The sequence below is a fragment of the Gambusia affinis genome, linkage group LG08, assembly GCF_019740435.1.
Source record: "Gambusia affinis linkage group LG08, SWU_Gaff_1.0, whole genome shotgun sequence".
Lineage (NCBI taxonomy): Eukaryota > Metazoa > Chordata > Actinopteri > Cyprinodontiformes > Poeciliidae > Gambusia > Gambusia affinis.
This window is the reverse complement of record NC_057875.1, coordinates 21,391,380-21,410,992: the sequence shown is the minus strand read 5'-3', so window position 1 is coordinate 21,410,992 and position 19,613 is coordinate 21,391,380. Positions and strand designations below refer to the sequence as shown.

The following is a 19,613-nucleotide window of genomic DNA, read 5'->3' as shown; positions in this document are numbered from 1 at the left end:
TACACGAAACACGTTACACAAACACAGTTGGTGACAAAAAGCACTGTACATTATATACATAAGCTAAATTATTAGAAATAAATTCACATATTAAATTTGTTTAAACCATTTTATTGACGCCGTACAGCAACATGCTCTCTCCGCTTAGCAGCCAGTGCAGAGCCAGGGGTTGCGCAATCCAAGGTGAGGCAGAGCTCGCTGCTGCCTCACCGGCATCGCTTCCAAGCATTTGAATGGGAAAATAAGAAAATTCAGCAATTTTGAACAAATAAAAATCGAAATTGGTGAAGCTACATGAAAAATAAATATTTTTTAGTACAAACCACCGGATGAATATAACAATTTAAATTACTTTATGATTATATATTTTGTTTCTTTCCATGATGGCTGGTGAGGCACTGCCTCACCTGCCTCCCCTGACCGCACGTCACTGATCAGATTAGTTTATTTTTAGCAATATGTGTATTAACAGAGCGTGCGGAAGTTATTTTCTTTTTGTCTCTTTTGTATTTCTATTGCGTTATTAAGCACAGTGTGGATTTTCTTTTGAAAGAAAGGGCAGGAAGCAAAGGATTATACTGACTGTTTTTTGGACTGACTAAGAATGTGCTTATTTCTGCTTTGTGCTCATCAAAAAAACTGTCCAAGTATTTGCTTCAAGGCAGATAGTTTGATGTTTTTCACTTGGCCTTTTCTTTGCCATCTGTTTTTCTTTTCATTTGAACAGGTGTGTGCTTGTTCAAAGCTTTAAGCCAGAGTTTAGAAACTGTTTTGTGGTTAACTTTCTGTGTCCATTCACTGGAGGCGGCCAATGCAATATGAAGTCAGAAGACCTATGCACTCAATGTAAGAGATGCACACATGTCCTAAGATAAATATTTATGTAACTTTTCTCCTTTACTGTTGCTTTGGTGTTAGGAATTCATAACTTCCCATATAATAGAATAAAAAGGCTTTTATGAGCCTTTCATTCGATTGTGTATCAAACATGTTTGTATCAAATAAACGCCAGTGAACCTCTCTTTAAATTCTTTGTCTCATTGACAGCGCTTTTCAAAAGTAACCACATCTTCAGAACATTTCTCAGTTTTTTTGTGTAAGGACACCATGTGTTGTTTTCCTTCTGCTTTGTGTTTGACACAAAAAATTAATAAAAAGAAATTATGTTAAACCTTCAGGTTGCAACATGACACGTTGAGAAGTTGATAATATACACAGATTTTTCAGAATCAAACCACCATCAAAAAATCGTTCAGTTTTTTGAGAGTTCACCACAGGTAAACTTTAGTCACTCAAGTTTCACCTTTGGAAATTAGCCTTACCTTAAACCTCTCCCTTATGAAAGATGACATAAGAGAGAGAGAGATGTTGCTCTCTCAAACATGGCATGCCAAACATAACTTGACATCAATCATACAAACGGATCCACTGTGATATAGTAAATATAAGCATAATTACAAACTGATTTGTGTTGACCTACCTCTTAAGACTACAATTAAAACTGGTAATAAAAATGCCAGGGGTTGTGGATGTAACATGACAGCATGGGTGCTGCATGATGACCTGGTCGCTTGTTCTGTAGAGGCTGGTTTGAGGAGACAGGTGGTTTGGTAGTCAGCCTCACAGCATGGGTGAGAATGAAGATGAGAGATAGTATGGAAGAAGAAATATCTCCTTGCCCTCCTGCTGCACATCAAAGATAGCTGCTGGTGACACCCAGCTGCCTCAGCTGTTGTTGGAGTAGGCTAATGAAACTAATGAGAACTAATGAAAGTTACATTTCAAACAATACTTCAGCAGCGAGTTCTGCTCTTCCTGCCTCTGCTTGTGAAGTAAAGGCTTGATGCTGAAGAGCTGTGTAAAGTAAAACTATCATTCACCCGCCCAGCTCTAGCTGGTGTGTTACGCATCAGCAGGCTGGGTTGTTTTTGCTTATGGCCATAGCGTTTCCAACAGTAATGAACAGCCTGTATGGCGCGCCCCGTGCAGCATCGATCTTGCTCTCACACAGACGGCGGATGGAAATTGGTCCTGCTGGGGAGGCATAGGCGGCGCACACATGCCTACGCCGTCTGTGGATGCATATGGACATAAGGATCAGAGCACATTCACATACAGAGAGAATGGGTGCGTGGAAGACAGTGTGTGTTTGTTATCACCCGCGGACGCTCAATGCTCACTGGGCCAGAGATGATCTTCTTATGGGTGACAGTATGGGCCATATAAGAGGAAGAAACCTGCTCAGCGGAGCTCTCCCTCCTTTTGCCGCGGAGTGCTCCTGGAAATCTTCCACCTCCCCTCGTGTCGTCAGCTGGTGTGCTCTGCAGTTGGAGGCAAGCCCCTTCCAGACTCTGTGTCAAAGCAGGCTGCAGTGCTTCCTCTCCTGCTTCATTAGCACATGAGTGGCTGCCATATTGCTGTGTATGTTTTGGCATCTTCTGGCAGGCCTGCCAGAGTCGCTGGTTAGTTAGCAATAAATAAGAGTAGCTGGACTTTCATAAAAAGACGCATAAAAAATAAAATAATAGTACTTTAAAGTCTCTTGGCTTCGTGATTAGACGAGTCATGGAGAACAAAACCATTTAGTGAGGTTATCTCGGATGGAAAGACCCACTCTGGAAATATCGACATAATATCTGAATATCCTCAGGGAGCTTGTGGAGCAAATAAAATAAGAATGGAGTATAAAACCCATAAAGAAAAGGTTTACGGAATTAAATCTATAAACCAGCATAATTGCCAGTCATAATAACATTGTGATTGCCTATTTAGAAAAAGTATTAGTAGTAATAAAGATGTTGATAAAAAAAACCCATCTAGAATCACATTAAGAACAAAAATATATACATAAAAGAAAGTGGACTGGTTGAAATGAGTTTGTCGATCAGCAGATATGCATGTAAATAGCCTCTGATCAGAAAATTCATCATGCATTGAAAACACTTTTCAATCTGAATGTCGTTCCTGAGGAGAGAACATTTAAAGTTAGCTATTGCCATCATCAGTGAGGTGGAATTAGACCAAATCAGAGATAGTAAATATGTGAGATGGTTACTAAAAAGAATATTTTTTACACCATGTCAAGATGGTTTATTCAGGCTGGAAGAGAGAGACAGATTTGAGGAGATAACAGAAAGGCTGAACAGAGTATAGCAAAAATCCCTGATCTTGATCTTAACTGTTTGAAAGATCGAAATTTAAAGCTATAGTTTTCTTTCTTTGACCCTTTAGATGTACAAGAAGTTACCTTTAGATGGAAATATCTGATATTTATCAGAATTATTATTATAGAATTATTATATGTATTTATATAATATTTATTATTAAGTCACTTGATTGTTGTCACGTTTTTTCACCTGCACCGTTTTTGCACTGGACAATTTGGAAGAGATTTTTATGTCCTTGAAATTGTGTTGTTAAGTTTTTAAGTTGATAAAAGAAAAATATATATAATATTTCTCTCTATTATAATAACTTCATCTTTTTTCAGTTAAGGATTACAGAAGTAATTCTGTGTAAGCACATGTATCTGGGAGAATAAAAGGGTTTCAAGGCTGTTTTTGATTCAGCATCTTACTAAAACTTGTCCTTCATAGTCTTTTTTTGTAAATGTATGTTTGGTTTTCAGAAATCCCTGTAATCAACTGATTCATTTTGCACTGAATTTTAGAGTTGACATATTTACTGAACTCAATGGTTGACCATTGATGACATGGCTTGTATACAACCTGCAGATGGGCAACCTAATTTTAACATAAAACAAATTTCTGTGATGTATTTTCACTTTATAAAGACTTTGCAAGGTGTAAATACGTAGGAGATTAAAAGAAGTGCTTGCCGCTGCTCTGACTTCCTGCTGCTTGAAGTGTTGTGTGTGTTTTGGATTGTGTCTGTGAGGCTCTTTAAGTCAAAAAAGAAATACGATATCCACCGGTCCTTAACCTCGGGGATGGTCTGCTGACTGCGTGTGGTAAATCTCTTCTATACCACACTTGCCTTGTTTTGTTTACTGCTCTCTCTATGGCACCCTCTTTCTGTCCGTCTGTCTTGTGTTCCTACGTGTTAACACTTCAGTCCTGTCAGTGAGTCTCACGGCGCCATGGAAACCAGTAGCACCGCTCTCCACCAACAGTGTGTAACCGTGTAGGGGTGTGTGCGTATCGATGGGCGGTACCAGGGTGTTGTTTAGTTTCAAAAAGCTGGGGAGAGGTCACGGCAGTCTCGCTGGGGGTCTTCGTGTAATTCATGTAAATTCTCTAACCAAACCGACCACTTTGTTTTCAGTTCTGGTTGCATGATTGGCTGGCTTAAAACAAAATTTATATATATTTTTTCTAGTTCTTTTAGCTAGAGAATTACTCAGAATTTGCATTTAAACAGATTTTTCTTCCAAATTAGAGCTAAAACACAAATTGGGTGCGCAAGTATCAATGTGTTGTGGATTTTATTCAAACCACATGGGTTTATAATCACACAAACAGGTCCAAATATACACAAACTGCTCTACTCATATTTAATTTAGTATATTTTAGTAAGCTGCAGAGAAGTCAGATATGGTTAATAGGTGTCAACTAGATGCTGGCTTCAGTCTGGTTGGACATTTGACCACACTTGTTGTCAGCAATTGTAGGTTTCCTGGCAAAGACTGAACTTTTAATCATATTTCATAAATTTTTAATAGGAGTGCAATCAAGGCATGGGTAGAGTTGCGTTCATGTGCCTAATGTAGTTCTTCCAGAACTAGTTTTAATGTGTCTATGTCTATATCCAATCTGAATAACCCTTCTGGAGACATATTTTACTTTCAAGCTAAACAACAATTGAGCTGTTTGCCAGCAATGAAAAAAAATGTTTAAAAAGTAAAGGTGAAGCTTTAAAACCTAAGAACATCACGGCAAATGTTAAGCATGGCAATAACATCTTGCATTTTTAACGCCCGACTTCTTTCAAATTCTTCATCATCTCAGGATAATCATCCAACATTAGATGTGGAATTTTCCAACCCTGCAGAAAATTATATTATTTTTAAAATCTGGTTACCTGTCAGGAAACCAATCAGTTTTAGTAAAGTAGAGGAATAGTGAAATGTCCAGTCAGAGTTATGCCAGAAATGTATTCATAGCAAAAGCAAATTTTGAAGTTGTTAATAATATCCAAAAGTTCAGAATAATTCTGATTATCATGGCCACGATGAGTGTATGCAAACCTCTGACCAGACCTGGACATATTATTCCTTCAATAAATTACCAGTCACCTCGGCAACCCCAACCCCTTCCTTCTCTTCATTTTGTTACTTGCTAATCTAGAGTTAACAGGACCTAAATTGATAGAGACATGGATGAGGACAACAAAAGGCAATTGCCTGAGGACAGTGCTTTCTATTCCTATCATGTCATTGTCATTATTTATCAGTTCATACAGGAGAACTTCGAAACATTTGTCTTCTCGACCTAACCTGAAAACACAACGGAGCACCTTATTGTTTGATGGGTTCAAACCGACAAGTGTTGAGGATTACTAGTAGGAGCAAACATTAGAGAACCAAATCACCCGTGCTTCTCTTCTCATTCTGATGCTGAGAGGAGTGAAGTAGCTCACAAGTGTCCCTCTGCCCCGCCTTGATAGCCTTGTGAACTCAGACCCTTGTTCTCACCCCCGAGCCAATCATATTTCTTCCCCATTCACATTTCTGACAAGGAAATTCAAAGGAAGCTCTCACTATGGACACCCACGTACACATATGCACAAACACACACTCTGGTTAGGACTGCATAGTTTTACTGCCGCACGAACTTCGCTCCGGTAAAAGTAGCCATTGAAATATTGTTAATCTATTGGTGTCATGGCAAAGAGCAAGAAGGGCTGCGCTCCTATCTCAGTGTGTTGTCTAAAGGAGCAATGGGCCGGCGGGGATCGCCCAGTGTCTCCACTCTACAGAGTCAGTGTGCAGAAATAATGCCCATTAGACTTGGTCAATCACGCCCCTCGCTCAGAGAAATATGGCTCTTTCTCCCGTTTCATACAATAATCCATACACTTTGGTACTATCCATCATCTATGGAAAGTGTCTGCTCCTATGAATGCCTTTATTTACATTTTCTAAATTAATGGCATTTCACGCGGCGACGTCAAAGCCGAGAAATGTTTGCATGCTGAGTAGTTTACATATAAAAGGCTACAAGCAGTTCATTAGGAAATTAAAAGTAAAAACCGCAGCATCGGGGAGCTCTGACAGTGTGCAGGCTGCAAGTAGGTGGAAGTGAAATGTGTGCATTGCAACAATAAGCGTTTTGTGAGATTCAAATCACATTTGAACATCTTGGCTTTTTAAAATGTCAGGTTTTAAATTCGCTCCCAGTGGAAACAGCGGGATGCTCATTCCAGATGCACCTCAAGATTATTGCATCAGTTCAGAAGCGCAAAAATATATAAAAATCATGCAAATAATCGAAGAAGAACTTGTAGCACTCATTAACTTGTTTTCTTTTTTTTTTTATCATAAGTTGTTATACTCACATTTTTCTCTTTTTAAACTCTTGAACAGTATAGGCAATAATGTCCACAACATCAGACATACAAATAAGTAAATGTCTTACCTGAGAATGAACCAGTTATCAACGCAGCCTCTGTGTGGCAACAAAATTTAATCCAGCCAGAGAAGAAGTCAGAACTGAATAGTGATGATATCCACAGTGAAAAGAATCCAATTAGGAAGTAAATTTTGAGCACATAGTGGTTTTCCAAATAGACCTAAAGGATAGTGCTAAGTTAGACCTAAGGTTGCTGAAGGACAAAGTCAGAGTTTTTGGGTGTTTTATGAAGTTTTTAAAAATGTTGAAAGATTTATCTAAATTAATCCTCTGTTAATGTTCTAGTATTTTGTTACTAGAACAGTTAAAATAGAAAAGCTAATAAGTTAATAAAAATAGAAAAGCTTTTATTAAGTTTAACGGACAGGAACATTTTAATTTGACTTAATATCAGATCAAAAGAGAAAAATAGATAGAAAAATAGATAAATACCTGCACCATATCCTCAGTGGTCCACTGATTCCAAATCCAGCTATTTGCTAGAGTAACAACCTGGAAAGGGTTTCGTGACATGATTTATTGGGTTACATAGATTTTTTTTTTTTTTTTAATTCAGCTGCAGCACAAAACTCATTTTATTCTATAGGATGTCGTCTTTCTTTTCTTTTTTTGTGGCTCGTTTAAACACTTCCGAGTGCTAAACCAACCAGAGGCGGCACTCATTAGTTCCATGTTTTCCTGTCATTGTGTTTTTCTTCTTCTAGGTTTTAAATTATTATTAAAGTTGTAAACTTAATGCGGGATTGTAGTGGGAAGTAAAGAAATAAAATTACCTTAAAACTCTTTAGTTACATGACGGGAGTAAAAGTCTTGAATGCAGTTAAAACGGGTCTAAAGATGTGGCGCAAAGGGCTCTTTGGACAAAGGGCTCTAAGTGACTGTTCAATGGGATGGACATTGCTCTTTGATGCAGATAATGTTACATTTTCTTTGCTTTTGTCTTGAGAGCAGTGTTATTTAAGGCTGGGTGCAGAGAAAAGCTATTCTCTCAAACCATTGTTGCCCTCCGCAACCATAGCTAACCGACGTCAAAAGACTTTTCACATCCATTCTTTTAAAATGGGCCACAATAATGCTGGTGAGGAGTCGGCAATAAATAAGTTCCCCCTCACAGAGTCAACTAGATTAGATTGCATGGGGACATCTGTCGGGCGTAGGTGAGCACCTTCTGTGGTGTCTAACTGTATGGGAAAGGAAGTCTTTAGGATGTGCCTCGAGGCTTTTTTTCCTCTTTTTTAATTTAAGTTGCTGCTCCATTTCTCCTCCACCTCCACCCTCTATTGAACATTGAGGAGGCTCCATTGACTGGAACACAATCAGCACAGCTGACAGTTGTTTTCCTTTTTGCACTATGCGGCGTTTGACTTAACATGAAATTAAAGTGTCAGGTCGGCTTTAATCTTCTGCCAAATTCATATGGCCCAATGTTACGCTCTGTCTTCCCCTTGTTCTCCTTGACGTTTGTCTCTGATGCAAAGCAAATAACTTTCTTTAAAAAAATAAATAAAAAAAAAAGTCTAATGCTCATGCAAGAACACTCCTCCAAACCCAACCTGGTAACTCTTTGGATTCGGGTAGCTGATTCATTCGATAGCAGGAAATGTTTAACCCGTATTGTGGATAGACAAAAGGTTGTTTTAATCCCAGCGTGAGAGGGGAGGGGTGGGTTTCGTAGGAGGAGGAGGGGGATGAGGAGGGCTGGTGGGTGTGTTAGTGGAGGCTGACTTTGTGAGGGGAAACAGCTCCTCACTCTACTGTCACTCAGTCACAGCAGATACATCGAGGAATACACAGCCGCTGGGATTTTGAGCAACGAACTTCCCTCTCATGCAGCAAATGCACAAGCTGACAGGATCTGACCCAACTGATACATACAGACATAAAGGTGAGGTTTCCTGTTTGTTACTCAGAGGTCAACCAGTCGCTGTTATGTAAAAAGTAAAAGTGTTGATGCTCCATAGGATCTGCAGGTGGCGTACAAAAGTACTTTCCTCTTGCATGAAGTAGTAAGATGATTAGTTGATACTTACTGGTTTCAGAGGAAAAATGTCCATATGTTTATATTGAAAAGGTGCTAACAGGGTCTAATCTTAAAGATGTTTCATATTTATTATAGATTAAACCTGTAAAATTTAAGACTAAACTTTGAGGCAGAAAGCATTGTAGTAGCTGGTTTTCTAGATAATTTCTAGATTAAAACAGAAGGTGATAATGAGCCACTGAAGAAGTCTGTCTTTATTCTCATCCTGATTATTCTGTACATCTAATGCCAAGCAGAACCCTTCTGTGTCTCTAAATGTTGTCTCTTCTGAAGTCCTCGCTGTGGAAAAAAAGAGTATTCTCATTCTAATTATTTCACTCATTTTTGGCATTAATGATGCTTCTTTTGTGTCCACACTCTGCCTCTCATTAGTCAAGACTAAATTTAAACACAGTCTGCTGATATGGCTGGTGTTGAACCCCCTTCACTTATCTGACTTACACACACACACACACACACACACACACGCACACACACACACGCACACACACACACAAACCCCACAGCTTTGAAAGAGAAACGTGTAGAACTTGATTTAGGTTTTTTTCTAGATCTGGGCAAGAATAGGAATGAAAAATACTATAGTTTGTAAGGAGAAGTTAGACCCATCCATCCGTCCGTCCAGTTTGAGTTTGGAAAAGTTTTGGATTTTGACTTGAAAAATGCGAAGGAACCAAACATCATTACAGAACAAACCACATGGTGTCATCTGCAGTGAGTCATGATTGAAACACTTGTTGACATTACCAGTATCAGGTCTACAGGGATCTTAAAAAGTGCTGATTTTAACAGGGTCTAATCTCAGGCATGATGAAGTGATGACAGAGAAAACATCAGAGTGACCATACATTCCTCCAGCTCCAATGGAGTCTGAAGTAATAAAGAACCATCTCTGTCATACGTAGAAACTATGGTATCTTCACCTGAAGATACTGATAAAAATAAATAGAAAACTCTTCAGAATGAAGGTTTGAACAATTTGCAAAGAAGTGATAAGTGCTTTTATGGTAGAGTGGACCCCTGATATTTAACAGGGGTAGGGAACACAGCCACCTGTGGATAACTAACATTTTTAAATATAGAGACCCCCTTCTAAGAACGCTTAAAACTGCTTATTTTAACAGTTAAATACCAAATGCTCATCCATACACAATGGAAACTATCTTGGCACTGCCGTAAATAATCTACAATCCTTATCTCCATCCTGGGGATACAGCCAATCAGCGCCAAGGAAGATAAATGGCTCTCCTTGATTGGCTGTTTTGCAAAGCATGTCAAGTGGCATTGCACCTACATATTTCTGCTTCTCGCATGTTTTTTTTTTTTCAAATATATCAGACATGTGCTACAATAAAATGGGACAGGCAGATTTTCCTTGAATAAGTACAAAAAATCCACAAATACTGAATATTAAGTGTTAAGCTGTAAAGTTGTTTTTATTTATTTTGGGCTGTTATAATGTTTCAGAACATCAAACAAATTTTAATATCTTTCAAAGATTACTTTTGTTTCTAACAATGTTTCTATTTTCTTTAGATCAGAGCACGGTGTGTTTGACATCTTTGAGCCTAATTTAGCTACGTATCCCAAACGAATCCCACATTCATAAATGGATTATCAATCTGATCTAATTGTGATTTTGGGATTGTTGAAGCGACATCAAAATATCAAAAATGAGACCAAAACAAAGTTGTCAGAAGAAAGAAACAGCAGTATCCAATCTGCACCAGTCATTCAGTTTGTGTTGATCTTTCTATTAACTGGACTGAGTTGTGTTTTTACTCTCAGCCTGCTAAAGCCTGTTCATTCTGGCATTACTCACGGCATGAGAGTGATCTCAGAGGTATTGAGGAATACTATGCATCTCTTGCTGCGAGGTGTTTTGTAGTCTAGCCACTGTCAGCACACGGTCGGGCTATTTTCAGTCCCACTACCACATTGCCTTCTTCTTATCTCCATGGCAGCAGATCTGGACTGAACTCTGCCCGGCTCTGTGGGGTCCGAGGGCAGAGGTGGGGCAGAGGGACGGTGGGCCCGACGTCGTGGGGCGAGGCTGCTTTTGATGGGATCAGGATTTGGATCGCTCCAACAGGATGTAGAAAGGTCATTTCATTGCTGTGTCTTATTTAAAGGCTTCAGCAGCAGTAAGCCTTTCACAACGATCCAACAAATCAATGGGAGAAGAACGGATGATCAATTAGGTTCGGTACAAGAGCACCACGGTGTGGGTCTGTACTTCTACTGCTGCGAAGTCAGCAGTGGTGTCAGCAATAATAAAGGGGGATATTTGAGGAGAAAAGTATCTATGTCAGTGTTTTTAAAATCTGGGTGAGAAACCTCTTAAATCCAAGTCTATGAGAACGTCCTTTTATATTTGTTGTTTTTTTCCTGTCTTTTGGTAAGCGGAAATGTATTAACTACACCTAAGCTCTTGAAGTCAGGGAATTGCACAGTTGGTTGAAATAAATAATGGAAGGTTTTGGGATGGAAAATGGAAAAAAAAATCTCCTGATAAGTTTTGGACGCGCAGGGAACCGAAGCAAAGGAAACCTGCAAACCTGCAGCTGATAATAGCACCTGTGTGACAGCACAGAAAGCAGTGTTTGTATTAAACCATGTGGAAACGCTGATTCTCTCTCTATTGGGCCTCCAGACTCTTATTTTGAGCAGCAGACTGAAGTCGATAAGTTTTTTTTTCCGGAATTAAATTGGATTGGGCTCTTCAATCATTTTTGCCAGTCAATCTCTTGGAGCATGTCTGCATTCACCATGAGATACTGTAAGGCAAAGATGCTAGAGGATTGGCCATAACAAATAGCAACGCAATAAAAATTTTCTCCAGATTGTTTTGAAAGAAACTGTATTTTATGAACTTCTCTTGTAGTTTATTTTGTTTGCTGTGGTGTCTTGATAGGTCAAGACAAATCTCCCACAGTCGACTGTGCAGGAAACTGGAACGAAGCGAACGGAGAGGACAGATAAAAGCATGACAATGTGGGCGAGACGTGACAGAAGGAGATCAAAGAAATGATGCAATGCTTTTTATAACTCCATGCTTACAAGTCTTTTGATAACTGGCTTGACATTTGCAGTGCTTTCCAAAAGTATTCATTCACCACTGAAAGTTTGAACTTTTTGTCAACCAAAAATAACTTTACCACAGCAGAGTACTGAATTGAATTTTATAAGATTCACCAAATCAAAGTTAAAGGAATTTTTTTTTTCTTTTACTTTTTTCCACAAATAAGTTAAATACATTGTACTTGGTTCCCACATCACTTTATATGCCTAAATAAAATCCACTGCATCTGTTCAGCTCATAGAAGAAAGTCATAAATCCACTTCAAAGTCAAAAACAAACACATGGCAGACCAGAGCATAAGTGACTGTTGTAGTCTCCACCACTATGGACTTTTATTCTTCATCAGCAAAGCTGGTGAGAACAAATGGAAAGATGAATGGAGTTAAATACAAGATAACTCTCGCAGAAAACCTAGAGGCAGATTCATCTTCAAGCAGAACAACAACTATAAGCTGTTTTATCTCAAAATATGTTCAAGCTATGGAATGATGCATTCAATTTCACATTATTCAGTTTTATTTGCAAAAAAACTTAAAAGCATATAGGTTTCTTCTCTCTAGAGTCAAAGTGTGTGCTACCTTTTATCTGATCTATCGCATAAAATACCAATAGAAAATGTGAAGGTTTGTGGTTGTATTGACAAATGGTGAATTACATGTTATGGGTATGTATACTTTCGCAAAGCACTTAAGACATATAGTATAATTCTGTCAATTTCCAGTTGTCATCATTGAAGAATCTCTAGTTCTTGCACAATAACTTTTTATGAGATTATGTAAATTGGTGTGTAATGGAAAAAAAAAATAATTAACTTGATTTTAGACATGCCAACGCATCTTTACAGTGATCTTAAACGTGCACTCTACTCTCTGAACACACTCATGTCCCTGCATGTAGTCCTAACCTCAAAGTAGCGAAAGTGACGAGACGCAGGTGAGGAAAGGAAAAAGATGTCATCAAGTGAGAGGAGAGGATCGGTATGGAGGGCTGGTAGCACTGGGGGAGAAGGAGTTAGGAGGGAAAATTAAGACAGTAGCAGTGTTTTGAATTGAAAACAAGAGTTTAAGAGAAAAAAAGAAGGATGGCAAATTGGTGGAAGAAAGAAGAGATCAGTGATATAAGAGAACAACAGGAGTAAGAGATGTCTGCCAGCTGTGGCTCTTTGTCAGCTTGGACTACACACTGTTTGTGTCTGAGTCCAAAATCACACAGGTTTACACAGGTTGGGTGTTTGCTTTCTTTTCACCTACAAATCTTTTCACAGTCGGGTGTGTTTTAAGTGCATTTGTAAAGACCCAACACACCCACAGTGGTTTACATGCGTTCTTTAAAAAAGGCAGAGCCTTTGATGAGGGAAGATTTCATGTTGGAGGATCCCTTGATGTGACAAAGGGCTGAATAGATTTCCAATGTGAAAGGGATTTTTCTTGCAGATTGTAATAAAACCAAATAGAGAGAAGTAAACCCACTGTATAAAGAAGTAAATGTACAAAACTTCCTACTGAGAAATCTTTTAAGAGAGGTTGGATTTTCCTTCCTGGGTGCTTTGAAGTCCTGATAATAAAAAAAAAATAATCTGAATGTTGTGAGTAAAAGTGAAATGTCTTATTCTCTTGAATTTACCAGACTGAAGAAAAACCCCACAGGAGGAAGAAGCAGACATCTACCCTGAGAGGAAGCGGAGCGAGGGTATTTGGGTTCCTCTGGTAAGCTGAAAACATTTTTTTCCACTCTTTTTTTTTCTGTATCACATCACTTTCTTCTCTGATATTATCATTTTCTAAAACTGTATGAACCTCTATCCTTTTTAAACATCAAACGCTCTCCTTAAAGCCAACTCTAGTCCCGCAGGATGTAAACACACAGATGTCACTCGGCTGCGACACTGTGAAGCTCTCCCCAGCCTCGGTGTCTTCATCTGTGATGCTGAAAGCCTGGAAAAGATATTAATACCAACACTTTTCTGTAGAGCTTATGAGTCATCAAACCTTTCTCATTCTCTTTTAAAAGTCTGCTGGGATGCCTGCTTTTTTTTCACTTAGCTGTGAGGCAAAGGTCACTGTTTGCTTGACTGCCATTTGTCTGCTGGTGGAGAGTTTTGGCAGTGAGGATTGGCATGAAATCACAATGGTTCGACTGTGTTTTTGACGCATTTTGGTTCTCAGTGTAACAAACCCTGTCAGCACTCGCCCACTGCTGAGATAGTGGGCATTAGTAGTTAGAAATCTTAAGATATCCCTGGGAGCCTGAACTTTGCCTCGTTCCTCTTCTATTAGCAACATAATGGCTCACAGTGGAGTGTGCGGAGGTGGAAAAGGCTCTGCACTCTCAGATGCGGAAGAGGTTTTTATAAATTTCAAACATTTACTTATTTTGAAGTAAATGTTCGAAATTTGCTTCAGCGTAATTTATTGGAGTTTTACATTAACGATCAACACAAAGTAGTCTGTGATAAGGAAGTGGAAGAAAAAACACATTTAAGTTAGGACAGGAAAATGCATAGCAAATGTACTGTCATCACTGACTTACTATATGCAAAATTAATATCACAATGGACTGTTTGAAATGCAATAATTCTTTGCAAAGATTTAATGAAATATTCAGCCATTTGGGTGGAGCCTGGAGAACATTATAGATCCAATGATGCCACTGTAGGGTGTTGGAAGCAGATAGAGGAAAATGTGGATCTGTATGTGTAGCCCTAAATTAATCTGTTTTACAAATGATAATCTGAGGAGAGGGGTGTTCAGATTTTTAAATTACACCCCATTATTACATTTCAATAGAACCATCTGCTCAGAGGTCAGCTATTTATTAGAGAAGGTCAAAATGTGTAGAAGTTGAGCTCAGTGTAAATACAGCTGTTCTGGAAAGACATCACAGGTTGTTACATAACATAAGCAAACAGGCAACAAGGAAACACATCTTGCGAAGTGCCAGAGATGGAGATATTTAGCGCAGGTTTGGGTTACAGAGTTGTATATCAAGCTTTGAACATCTCACAAAGCAGTATTTGAACTCTGATCGGGGACCAAAGCTGGACATACCATTCCGGTTGTGAAACATAGTGTGACAGTTTTGGGCAAGGAAAGCTGGGGAGTTTTATTAAGAAGCTGGATGGAGGCCGCAAAAGACTTGAGAGTGGGGCTACGAGTCTGAACATGCAGAGTTAATGTGTTGGAATGGCCAAGTTAAAGTCCAGATGTAAATCCAATTCACATTATGTGGCAAGATCTTAAAGTTCCAATTTGTAATCCTACAAGTTTTGACTCAGGAGGTCTGAACACAAATCCACTCCACACTACCCACAAGTCTACTTAAAGACTTGTAGGGGAAAAAAAAAAAAAAAACTTTTTCAAAAATGTATAGTTTTTTTCCCACTTTATAATTATTTGCTACCTTGTTCTGGTCTTTTGCATAAAAATCCCAATGAAATACATCAGAATTTGTGGCTTTCCATGGCATAATGAAAACATTCCCCCCGAAGCTTAAGATGTGACAGAGAACTGGTTTCAACCCTTTCTGACCTTTGGCTTCCCCCCCTCATTGTGCTGCTCTGAAAGTGTGTCTATGATCCAGCGGGGAGTTGATCTGATGCTCTTTGAGCGAGGTGACATGGAGTGATGTGTGTCCACCGTCCAGCAGGTTGTGAAGGAGGGATCCCACGTCAGCCTCGCAGCACGCTGCGTCAGGCGGGGAGCGCTGCACAGCAGAGCTCAGTGCCGAGGGACTCAGTTGGCTCGAAGCTAATCTGCCTCTTGTGTTGGTGCTACCCTTGTTTTAGTTATGCTGGTGGGGGCTCACTTCCATTTACATGCCTGTTGCCGCGCTCCTCTCTGCCTCTGCTTTCCTCTTCGTCGTTCCGTTTGTCTCTGAATTCTTTCCATTTCACCCGTGTCATTGCGCTGTGGCAGTGTGAATGTGTGCTGTGGGCCAGAGAGGCTGAGTCTACAGTTTTCAATGGCCGAGTCACAGAGGACCACACTCGGGAGCGGCACACTGAATTTTGTGGTTTGAAACACAGTGAGGCGTGAAGCGTCTATTGTGAACAGCTGCATTCAGGGCCAGAGCCCTCCATTAGAAGGCCGCAGAGGTTTCTGTTTACCTCCAAGCTGCTGTCTTTCAACCAGTTTCTCTCACAGGCTCGTTCGGGAGTGTGGCGTCCGTATTTCAGTGTTTGGATGCCAAATAGGGATGGGTGGGAAAAATAAAAATAAAAAAAACACCCCTCTCTGGTACAAGAGATAATTTAACATCAGAGTAGTATTGGACTCTTCTAATTCTTTCTTTTTTTTCCCACCAGGGGGTCTTTTTGTTGGCTCTAGTGTCCCTTATATGACAGTAGGCTGACAGGAAAGGGGGAAGACATGAGTCAAAGAAAACCAGAGGAAATGCCAAAAAACAGTTTTCAAATAATGATTACAAGTACTGAGGAAAAAAAGCTACACAAACCAATCTTGCCATAAGGGGAAAGTGATTGAATAACTGTGTCAGTTCATCACATTGGAAGGTTTTTGGTCCAGAATATCCTTTCAGGTCACGCTACAGCATCTCAGTCCGATTTATGTCCAGACTTTGACTAGGCCACTCCAACACCTTTAATGTAGTCAGTGGTGGTCTCATTGGTATGAGTTAGATGATTGTGCAGCTGCATAAAACTTCCAGTGCGCATGAGTTGAAGTTTACTGGAGACTGAACTCTCCATTCATGGTTACATCGGTCACTGCAAGTTATCCAGGTCCTGAAGAAGCAAAACACGTCCGGACTCTGACCCTACAAATTTGATGTTTATTTGTAGAATATTTTTCTGAAATGTTGTGTCCTTTGAACTTCAACCATACCTCTCTAAAAGGTCGACGTTTGCATCAAAGGTGCAGCTATTGGGGATCAGTCAGGTCCTGCTTAAGGGGTTTCTTGACTTTGCAGTAGTCAGACCTGGGTGTGGCTACTGAAATTGAAATCAGCCACCCAGAAAAAAAATTATGTTAATTATATTAATTCAACAAAAAGTCGTTATTGCTTTTCTGCCCTTTTATCAAAGGGTAATTTACATTTTAATATAGGGCTAGATGGATTTGAATAGCAGGTTATTGCCTGACATGCTGTGTTTAATCTGAAACATGAAAGTCTGACCATAACGCAAATATGGGAGACATCTGTTTCAGGTCAAATACTTTTTTCACGCTGCTGTATATCTTAACAACTGATTACTGGAAAAAATAAATAAATTAGAGCCCACTGATCTCTTATTGCATTCTCCAAAAACTTCACCTGTTAGAATAAACCACCAAACCCGGCTGGAAAGACCATTTATGAACGAGAGCCCTGGTAGTACTCTTATTATATTTCACTTGTGACTATATGAAATTGCTTCTTTGCCAAGAGAAGATTGGATTTCATGTGTCCTTTTGAAGCAATTACCGTTCATTTTAGTTGCAAGTTGAATATTTAATGTAACAAAAAGAGAACATGCTTTCTGATTTTATTCAACAGAGGAGGAGGTTAGCTATTTCTCCAACTAACCATGTCTTTCACGTTCTAAAGATAAAACTGAAAGCAAAGAGACTCTGGAAGGCCAAAGGTGTATCTACAGAAGGCATGTTAGAAAAACGGGAGATTTGGGAATTTCAATTTTCTCTTTTTTACTTCTACTAAAAGAAGCGTCCACGCTGAGAAGAATACTGACCTTGAGTTGCAACATGCCTCAATCAAATCTTGGCAGGCCTTTTGTTGCATCATGTCCCTCCCTCTTTTCTAGCATGTCTCCAGTGTTTTCAGTCAAACAAAAACGTCCACTGACCCTCCCCTAAAGAGATAATGTGTGAGAATACACAATGGATTACACTGAAGCAAAACAAAGCTTTTTACATCGCTGAAATATTCGGTTTATAGGCAGTGGTATAAACCGAATATGTGAAGTGCCAAAAAAGTCTAAATTATTTGCGTAGCACATTTCAGCAGCAAGGCAGTTCAAAGCGCTTTAGGTTATAAAAGCATTATACAGTCACGAATTATGAGACAAGCAATAAACATTACATTTTGTCATTTGCCATAATCAAAATCATCAAGCAAACACACATCAAATATATTGAGAAATTTTGCATTCAGTACCAATCAGAGGAACTCAGTGTTTTGGCTGTTTTGTAGTTTTCTGGCAGCTTGTTTCAAATTTGTGGTGCATAAAGACCGAATGCTGCTTCTCCATGTTTGGTTCTTCCTCAATCTGTCTGCAATTTTACATTTTCAGACTAGGTCTATTTTTTTTTGCTATTGGCCATCTTCTCTCACACATTCGGCGGTAAAGCAGCTGAATTTCAGAGATGAAGATGAGCGGTGGGATTCACACGGCCACGTCGGGCCCCTGGCCCGCTCCTAGCACTCGTCGTTTCGGGCGAGCGCACCGAGAGTTTTCCAAGGTGTCTTTTTGATGAGAGCCTGGCAATTCTCTGACGGTAAACTGATTCAGCAGGCCTCCCCGTGCAAGTTGTGTTTTTCTGTCTCTGCGGTTGTGTGAGAAGCAGAATCAGGACAGGGACACGCAGGGACAAGACAACTGGTTTTAGAAAGAGGGACATGAATAAACAAATAGATGAATGGGTGAATACAAAGACAGCTTTAGACGAAAACAGGCGGAGTGGTGAGAAAGTGGTGGTGGAGGCCCCTCTCGACGGGGAATCTGCTCTTCTTCACCGTTTTTCAGGGATGCTGGAGAAGGTTGGCTTTGTGTGACGCTTACTCAAACTGACAGCCTGGGGATGTCTGTTTTTGTTTCTGAGGTCGTATCTCCATCCTCTCAGTTCCTCTCATCTGCTCAATCTTCCCCAGTGCTTAGTTTTAACTTGCATTCTCACCTTCTGTGCAATAATCTGAAACATAGTTGATTATCCAAATCTAACCGAGTATTTGTTGGATTTAGCTGCTTTTTCAGCTCAGGCTTTGAAATTGTTTTAAAAACCGATGATGATTTTAGACAATTTCTATTTTAGAGCTTCTTTTTACAAATCATAAGAAAAGTATTCAAAAATATTTTCTTGCCAATTGTAAGCAGAGCAGATGACACACAGTGTTTGGGAGTAGCAATCGCGATTAGAATAGCAAGCGTTACTGAAAGAGTATTCCTATTTATTCCTGAGATTTTTATAAAGTAGCCAACATTTCCAACTCCAACATGTTCCAAAACACTTTACAAAACTCAATATCAGTATCCTCTGCCTTTCACTTATCTGCAGTTTTCTGTCTTCCTTTGCAGCCTAAATTAAACGGATATATATGATAAAATGTCACAGAGGACACCTTCTTTCTGATACGTTTCTCTGATCTCCCTCTGACATTTAAACACCTTGTTGATATTAAATATGTTTAACTTTGAGACTTTTTTTCTCTCTAACTGCTTGCAGTTTGAAAAGTGTAAGCACTTTTCAAGCACTGCGATCTGGTAATACTGGTAATACTGGTAATACTGGTAATACTGGTAATGCTAATTATCTATTCAGATTTTTAAATTTACAACTGACCAGTTTAAAGGCTGATCGGGATGAAAATAATCAAAATTAATAGTTTTATTTACCTCTCTAATGAAAGGTTTAAGATGTTTAGAATGAAATTGTGCTTCATAGGGGTAATCTATTTCTTGACCTTTTTCTCTTTTTAATTTCCAATTAAGACAAAAGAAAAGGAAATGTTCAGGCAGGTGAATATTTCACTTAAACAGATAGTAATTTAACAGATTAGCTTAGATGTGGGCATTTTTTTGCAAGGAAGAATGTCTATTCATGCGGAAAGTGAGAAATAGTTTTTGTCAATGTGCCTTGGAGTCTTGTTTTTCTTCAGTCCTGAAGTCTGATTTGTCTGTGCATGGGTATCGACCTGGTTCGGGACAGAGATGATTGTCCTGCTGCTG

The 19,613-nt window shown here is 39.3% G+C and overlaps 1 protein-coding gene across 18 annotated transcripts in view; it reads left to right on the top strand.

Moving 5' to 3' along the window:
- Positions 1–19,613, top strand: part of LOC122835327 (neuronal cell adhesion molecule-like) — a 91,320-nt gene that overhangs the window by 25,505 nt on the left and 46,202 nt on the right. For 17 of the 18 annotated variants that reach the window (XM_044124308.1, XM_044124299.1, XM_044124314.1 and 14 more), the window contains exon 2: positions 13,340–13,419. The gene's annotated coding sequence lies outside the window, so the exon portion shown is untranslated. Of the gene's footprint in view, positions 1–8,305; positions 8,476–13,339; positions 13,420–19,613 lie in introns of those variants that run through there. The other variant, XM_044124301.1, reaches the window with a different exon arrangement.